The sequence below is a fragment of the Mirounga leonina genome, unplaced genomic scaffold (assembly GCF_011800145.1).
Source record: "Mirounga leonina isolate KUSES-001 unplaced genomic scaffold, KU_Mleo_1.0 Mir_127, whole genome shotgun sequence".
In the NCBI taxonomy this organism is placed as follows: Eukaryota; Metazoa; Chordata; class Mammalia; order Carnivora; family Phocidae; genus Mirounga; species Mirounga leonina.
Genome location: NW_023270316.1, coordinates 27,513,703 through 27,522,782, shown reverse-complemented (window position 1 = coordinate 27,522,782; position 9,080 = coordinate 27,513,703).

Below are 9,080 nucleotides of genomic sequence, written 5' to 3'. Positions count from 1 at the left end.
GGAGTGGCTATATTATTATCAGGCAAAACAGACTTTAAATCAAAAAGATTATGAGACAAATGGGGTACTGGCTGCCTCAGTTGGTAGAGCATGCAACTCTTGATCTCAGGGTTGTAAGTTGGAGCCCCACAATGTGTGTAGAGATTACTTAAAAAAAAAAAAAAAAAACTTAAGAGACAAAGAATGACATTATATACTGATAAAAGATACAAGCCATCAAGAAGATATAACAATTATTCTTAAAATTATACACCTACCAGAGCAATACGGCAAGAAAAATAAATGAAAGTCCCGCAAATTGGAAAGGGAGTAAAACTATTTTTGTGCGTAGATGACTTAATCTTACATGTGGAAAACCCACAGAATCCACACACCAAAAAAAGTGACAGCTAATAAATTCAGCAAAGTTAAAGGATACAAAATCAAATGAAAAATTATTTGCATTTCTCTACACCAGCAGTGAACAATCCAAAAGGAAAAATTTTAAAACATTCCATATACAATAGCATCAAAAAAGAATAAAATACTCAGGAATAAATTTAACCAAGAAGGTTCAAGATTAGTACACTGAAAACTATAAAACATTACTGAAAGAAATTAAAGCGAATATTCATAAATGGAAAGAGATCTCGTGTTTAATGGATTGGAAGGCTTAGTATTGTTAAGATGGGTATATTATCCAAGGAGATATACAAATTCAGTACAATACCTATCAAAATCCCCAGACTGTTTTTGCAGAAATGGAAAAATCCATCCTAAAACTCATGTGGAATTTCAACAGACTCAATAACCAAAACAATCTTGAAAACAAATAACAAAGTTGAAGAGCTCACACTTCTCAATTTTTAAACTTACTACGAACTATAGTAATCAAAACAGTATGGTAATGGCATAAGGATAAACAGATAGACCAATAAAATAGAATTGAGAGCCCAGAAATTAACCTTCATTTCAATTATCAATTGATTTTCAACAATGATGACAACTTAATGGGGGAAAGAACAATCTTTTCAACAAATGGTGCTGGGAAAACTGGATATCCACCTGAAAAAAAATTTAAAAAGAAGTTGGATCTTTATAACATATAAAAAATGAACTCAAAATGAATTAGAAACAAATTTAAGAACTAAAACTGCAAAACTCTTAGAAGAGTTTCTACCCATGGAAAGGTAGAAAATATTTGTCAACCATATATCTGATAAGGGTTTCATATCTAGACTCTATAAAGAATTCCCACAATTCAATAACAGAAAGACAACTCAATTTAAAATTGGGCAAATAATTTGAATAGGCAATTTCCAAAGAAGATATACAAAAGGCCAATGAGCACATGGAAGGATGATCGACATCATTAATCATTAGGGAAATGCAAATCAAACTACGATGAAATACCTTTTCACACCTATTAGAATGGCTAGGATTAAAATAACAACAACAACAACAAGTCTTGGCAAAGATGCGGAGCAATTGGAGCATGCATGTTGCTAGTGGGAACATGAAATAGAGCAGCTGCTATGGTAAACAGTGTGGCAGGATCATGGTACTCTCATAGCACGTCCATGTGTTCACCAAGCAAGAAGCTCTACTAAGTTTGGATGCCCAGGGTTTTTATCAAGGTTTCATTAGGTGTGATTAATGAAGTCACCAGCCACGAGATTGAATGCAACCTCCATTCCCTCCACTCTCCCTGGAGTTCAAAATAAGACTGCAAGTTGTAGGCTTTGAATCACCTACTTGGTCTTTGTGTTGTGATCAGCCCCTCCCTTAAAACTAAAGACCCACCTTGAGTCTCTTCATTAGCATAAACTCAGATATGGCAAAGGGGGCTCCTTATGAATAACAAAAGTCATTCCTAGACTCATAAAATTCCAAGAGTTTTTAAATCTCTGTGCCTGGAACCTGAACAAAAACCGGATAATGGTTTTGGGTTTTTGCTGTTTTTAATCTCACACGTAAGCAAGTATTATTGGCTATCCTGTAAATTAATTTTCTGATAGAGTCATGTTTGAAGTATGAGGAAATCATGACTAACTAGGGCAAGGGAGTTAGGGAAATCCTCATAGAAGTGATGTGATCGAGGGGAAAATGCAGCTGCATTTTCAGTGAAGAAAAGCACTTGTTCAAGTCGCAGGTCCTGAAAGAAAAGGGATTATAAGTGAGGACAGGACTTGAATTTGCAGTTGGTGGCAAGGTTCAGGAGATGAGGCTGGGGGACAGGTGGGTTGAGGCTGGGAAGGCTAATCAATGTAAAGGGATTGGGGATTGATTTTCTAGAAAGCAGAGATCCCACTGAGGTCTGGGAAGAGGAGAGTATTGTATTTGTTATTTTTAAAGATAGTGCAGGTAGCAGGAGAAGAATAGACTATAGTGGGAAAGAGAAAAGAAGTGGGAATATATTTGAAAGGTCACCATAATTTGTGTAGCAAAGTTAATGTAAGATGGAACCTCGCTATGGGGATAGAAAAGTAGGCAGAAACACTGGACATGGTTGTTCTGTTTATTAATATACCTCGAATTGTAATTTAAAATACGTGTTTTCCTCCTCATTAAAGGACAGTAACTTCAATGCATGGACCCATGATATTTACCATAAACACTCTCTGATAGCCGTATTCCCTCGAGGATGAGGCTTTAAAGGTACATGGGAACAAACTTTGTTGTGTTGGTTCAATGCTGACCAAGAGAGGTCTTAGGAAATAGCTCATTTTCGTGAAAGCACTTCAAATGATGCAAACTGTTTCTCAGATGGTCACTTACAAATCTAACAGTTATGCCAATGAAAACAGTTATTCTCTATCCTTGCTTGCTTCTCTAATATCTTTATTCTTGGGAGATTGTATGTGCCCAGGAATCAAAATTTCCATATTGGAATGTCTGGGCTGCTAGCTTCAGAATGTTCTCTGTCAAACTTTTTCTGTCACCTCCAGAGTCTTGCTTTGTTTTGTTTTTGCTCTTTCCTTATCTATCCTGTAAACTTCCATAGTTTCTTGGGCACACACCTGCTGGTTTGCTTATTACGTAGTCTGTAATAGTATGACATATGTGCCTCTTCTACTTGTTCGCAATGCCATGAAAGTATAGATCTTCGCGACATACTATCTGGCAAAATTTTGTTAACAAGTATTTATTGAATAAATAATGGAATAAATAATGAATGAAGAGGATGGTCAGTTTTTAGTTCATTCAATGGAGGAAAGGACCACACGCCAGACATTTGGCTCGATCTGACTGGGAAGATCCATTTTAGAGTTTTGCCTAGACTCTCATCCCAGGGCACACTAGAATGATCAGATAAGAAGCACATTTCTTTCTTGTATTTTTGATGACTATGTCAGGTTAACCAGAGACTTGAGACCTAAACGTTATTTGTTTTCATTTATTGTGAATTACTGTATTTGTTGTGTGTAGCTTGCTGGGATTGCAAGATGAGTCCATTAAGCATGTTCCCAGGATGAAAATAAACACAGCATGGAGGGTAAATATTACTATGTTAAATTAGTAAAACTATAGAGGAAATGGGAGTAAATCAACCAATAATTATTTGCACTAGTAGAAGAAAGACAATAATCCCCTTTTTGATATTTTTAAAGCTATTTAAATCTTTTTAAAACATTTTTGTTAGTCTGCCTTTTACAGTTGGCCTAATTTGAGAAATAAAAGCACTGAGACAGAGAGTTCAAGGACATGCCAAGTCACAGAGTCAAAGGATTATTTGAGGATCCTCTATTAGATGCAAAGTTTGAACATTGATCTCTGGTTTCTGATCTGTACTCCAGAATTCTGTTCACTAATTTGTGATATCCTATAACTAATGTCTACCCCCTTCCCCCCGAGATTCTTTTGCACTTTCCCTCAGATAACATTGTCAGGAATACATCTTAAATTTTGTTTTTTATGTCGAATGATATGATTTATTCTCTTTTTCAAAAAGGGTACACAAAACGACCTCTAACAATACTGATCCGGGCAAAGGCAGTGATACTCTATGCCATTACTAGAATTCTGAATTTGGATAAAGCTGGTAGAAAAATCAAATTTTCCCCTAACTTGCTGGTTAGTGAGTACACCTCCATCATGGGTCACAGCCACTCCTCCAGTGGGTGTTTCGGCACCCCCTTGAGTAAATTAAAAGCTAGAATACAGGTACTAATTATTCATTGTGGAGCTGTCTTCTTTGCACTGTTATTTACCCCATTATAAATATGAGAGTACACTGTTATTTCACTTTACAAATAGCAGATCAGAAGTATTTAATTCATTTAGTCTGATGGGTGTGCCCTCAGAAACACAATGAAACAGTGGGTTGAAATAAATTAGGGCATTAATATTTGTAAACTCCAAAGATGTCTGATATGATCACTTTAATTAAAATGATTTTCTGTGAACCTTTTGTTTTCCATAGTCTATTAACAATGCAGAAAAAAATGCTCTGCCTTTATTTTGAAAAAATATTTACCATTCTCTTTCTTTCCTTTTTTTCCCACCAAAAACAGTAAAGTCTATCTCTTTCGTGACTTATAAGAGCTCTCCTGAAGCATTGAAGCATCTTGCTTGAAAGGGCTTGCATATTATTATCCTTTAGTTATTATTATAATAACCACATAATTTTTCTAAATCCATATTTCACTCTTGGCTAACATTTGGTTCAAATGTGTGTATACACAGGAGTTGAATAGGGTATACTATTTCTCAAAATCGGGAAGACTTTGTTAGAAGCTCTGTAAGAGGCATTCAAGGTTAAAATTCAGCATGACTCTCTGGGCAAAGCCTGCACCTTCACTCCCACCCCCATCCAGCTCTGTGGTTTCCTCCTCTCCCTTCCCCCAGAGAAGGAAGCTCATCAACATTAGCACACAAATGCAAAATAACCAGCCAGGCCTCTCCCTAGGAATACAAATTAGGGGCAGGTAGTTGAAGAGCTTAGAAAGCTGAAATCGTTCACAATGAAAAGGATGAATAGATGAGAGACTGAAAGTGGGGTAAAGTGTTTAGCTTTTGTCATTTAAAGTGACGTCTTTAACTCTTTGCCTTCTAGAAACTACCCCTCACCAAATAATAGAGCTTTGCAATCAAGAGTTCCCGGGTAAAAAAAAAAAAAAGGTATCAAGTTTCCTTTTATAAGATATAATGGTAAAATTAGATATTGGTTTCACTAGGGCCTATGTCTGACAAAAAAACAAAACAAAAACAAAACGGTAGAGAGCCTGTGACGTTGAAAAATTTAGTAACCGATTTTTTATTTTTATTTTTTTAAAAAAGAAGAGGTCCACATTAGCTGACAGTGCATTTCCTCCCCACCCACCCCCCATCATGGTCACTACTTCCAGCTCAATGCAAATCATGTTTTACTGCATTTACACTTGGCTGGGTTTTGACTTGGGAGGTGAGTTTGGCTGGAAGCTTGAATCTTATTTTCTAATTAGCTCTACCTTATCTAGCAATCAACGGTGGAGACTTGCCACAGCTTTTTGTAATAATTATGAGATCGATGACGGAGCACGTCTTTTCCTAGATTGCAGAAGCTTCGGATACCCGAAATGTGTATATCCCAAAATCAATACTGTAAGCGAAGCAAGCAGCAATGTGCATACACATTCTCAAACTAAAATCTAAGTGTTTAAGCATGATGCTACCTCAGCGGTTAGAAGCAGAACTAGAGAGTTGGAAGCTGTCTTAGAGTCTTATTAGAAAACCAAGGTGGGGTGCCTGGGTGGCTCAGTCGCTAAGCATCTGCCTTTGGCTCATGTCATGATCCTGGGGTCCTGGAATCGAGCCCCGCATGGGGCTCCCTGCTCGCAGGAAGCCTGCTTCTCCCTCTCCCAATCCCCCTGCTTGTGTTCCCTCTCTCGCTGTCTCTCTCTCTCTAATAAATAAATAAATTCTTTAAAGAAAAAAAGAAACCAACCAAGGGACACCGAAGTAAGTGTACAGCTTAGCAAATAAAACTGAGGGCTCTACAACAGCACATTATCACTTAGAGCTAATTTTTATTTGTTTTGTTTAAGAGTGCATTTCCTAATTTGGAGAGACCAATCTTTGCTTTAATGCTGATAAAGATCATAAAACTTGTACTATAATTATTTATTAAATGCCTTCAATTTGTGTTGTGTGCCCTGCAACCAGACACGTGCTCATCTCTTCAGTTTTGGGTCAGACTAGTTTAGACAAACAAGTTATAATTGCAGAAGATGTCCTTAAAGCAGAGAGACAGTTTGTAAATCCAAAATGGTCATTTATATCCAAGGTGGGCATTTATATGGCGGTACTGAGTGGGGGTGCCTAGGAGATGGACACATTTGTAGGTGGGCATGCATGGAATGATTCATTACATGTATTGTGGAATTATATGCACGATGTTTCCATTGCATAGAAGGGGAAGTGGGACCACAGAACATTTTGACAGTTTGTTTTGTCTTATGACACCCCTAAGTAAAGCCAATTCATGACCTTGGGTTCCTCTTTTCCTCTTATTTCTCAAGATAGATGCAATTTTTGAGGACAAAAATGGTCTTCCCTTTCTTGGTGTCTTGAATAGTACCGTTTACAGTATCAGGGCTTAAACAAATATTTAGCAGTTTAAGAATATCACATGTTAAAAAGGAGACAGCAGATCCAAAATGGAGTCACTTGTGCAAAACCCCATGTCAGCAAACTAAGACATAATCCCTAGTCTAACTGTAGTTTCAAACCCACAGGAATATAACGTTTAACAGTGCACATGGAATTACCTAATCAGCTCTAGTGAGCTAACCTGCCTGATAGAGACCTTCCATGCCTCTTAGGAAGATGACTTTGCCTGAAACAACACATTCTTTTTCCACCCCCTTTCCTTTAAAAACCTTTCCTTTTCTACAACTTGGCAGAGCTCTTTTCTATTACTAGACGGGATGCTGCCCAATTCATAAATTGTTGAATAAAGCCAATTTGAGCTCTAACTTTACTCAGTTAAATGTTTGTTGTTTAATAGATTTGGTGGCAACAGCGGGACTGATAGAGACTTCTGATGGCTTCCAGGATGTGAGAAACAGAGGCGTGATACCCTGAAAACCCTTTGAGTTCACTGTCTTTCTTCCAAGGGCTGTGGGTAAATTCTCTTTCAGTTCTGAGCTCTGTTGCTTTTGGGTTGAGCTCCTGATCTAATTGGCTTTCCAGCTCAGGGCTTAGTAGGTCAGCTTGAACTGGTAGACAGTTCCATCTGGAGCTCGAGTCCCTTGCTTTTGGTTCAGTCTGAAATTCCCCAGACGTTTGGAATCCTTTTTCCCTGTTCCAGTTTGCTATCCCCATTTACTGGACTCAGCTGGTTTAATCTACTCTGGATCTTGCTGATAGTGCATACAGCCTTCTGTCAATGGGCCACAGTAACATTTCTTGGTTGCCGCTGGTATGTTAAGGTGTGCATGTTTGTTTGCCTTGTTTTGTGTAGATAAAGGCTATTGCTTTGGTTTAAGGAAATGTTGTGGCTCTTTTGATCTGTCCAGACCACTAAAGCTTTCTCCATATCAGCAATAAGGCTGTTTTGCTCTCTTATCATTTAGGTGTTCATTGGAGTAGCACTTTTAATTTCCTTTAAGAATGTTTCTTCTGTGTTTATAACTCGGCTAACTGGCAAAAGAGCCCTAGCTTTTGGCCTATCTCAGCTTTCAACGTGCCTTTTTCACTAAATTTAATCATTTCTAGCTTTGGATTTAAAGTGGGAGATGTGTGATTCTTCCTTTCACTTGAACCCTTAAAAGCCATTGTACTGTTATTAACTGGCCTAATTTCAATATTGTTGTGTCTCAGGGAATGGGGAGGCTTGAGGAGAGGGAGAGAGATGGGGGGATGGCAAGTTGGTGAAACAGAATATACACAACCTTTATCGATTAGGTGTGCTGTCTTACACAGTGTGGTTCATGGCATCCTAAAACAACTACAATGGTAGAATTAAAGGTCACTGATCACAGTTCACCATAATAAACATAATAATGAAAATGTTGAAATATTGTGAGAATTACCAAATGTGATCCATAGTTATAAAATGTACAAACACTGTTGGAAAATGGCACCAATAGACTTGCTCAATGCATAATTGCCAGAAATCTTCAACTGGTAAAAAACAAAACAAAACAAAACAAAAACCACACCATATCTGTGAAGTGCAATAAAAATGAGCTCTGACTGTATATGCCTAAAAATAGGGCACAGGTTACCCCCTGCTCATTCCCACACCAGGAGGAGGTAACACAACCATTATCACTGGAGATAGAAAGTAAGCACTGAGATGGGTCTGCACAAATAAACTTTCCTGAAATAACCCTTATCCTCTATCAGTTCCCCCCGTGAGTTTACCTTCCCATAATTTACCAACCCTAGAAACCCAAACCCCCTTTCCTTTATCTTCTCCATATAAGCCTCTTTGGGTCTTCACTTCTTTCCTATGAAGTCCTCCATAAATGTAATAATTAAAATATTACCACCAAATAAAAGCTGTCTACTTTTTCCCCTCTTCATCTATCATTTGTCAGTTTAATTTACAGGCTCTAGTTACTGAACGTAAGAGGATAGAGGAAGAGGGGCTTTTTGTTGTTGTTGTTTTTCTCCCCCACATATAGTATAAATACTCATACATGCATGGCCTATTTTTGTATTCTCTTCTGCTTTGTTGGCCTTGTCTTTATTACTGCACTAGTATCAGCAGAATCAATTACCTTACTTATATGCCATAATTTATATCTGGCAAAGCAAATTCCTCTCATTATATGCTGTTTCAAAACTTTTTTGCTAATTTTGTGTACTTATTAGGATTAATGCAAGAACTCTAACAAAATGACATTTTTATCAGAACAGAAAGAAATTGACGAATATTTCATGAAGAAAACATGTTTAAAAATATTTAGGCTTCTCAGGTGGCTCTGTGGCGCAATGGATAGCGCATTGGACTTCTAAAAATATTTAGGCTTCTCATTCATAAATATGGTAGCTTTTTTCATTTCCTAAAAAAATCCAATTTTAGAATATTTTAATACGCTTTTATAGTTTTCTTCATACATATTTTATATATTTTTTAAGTTAATGACCAATTTTTCTTGCAGTTGTTAATA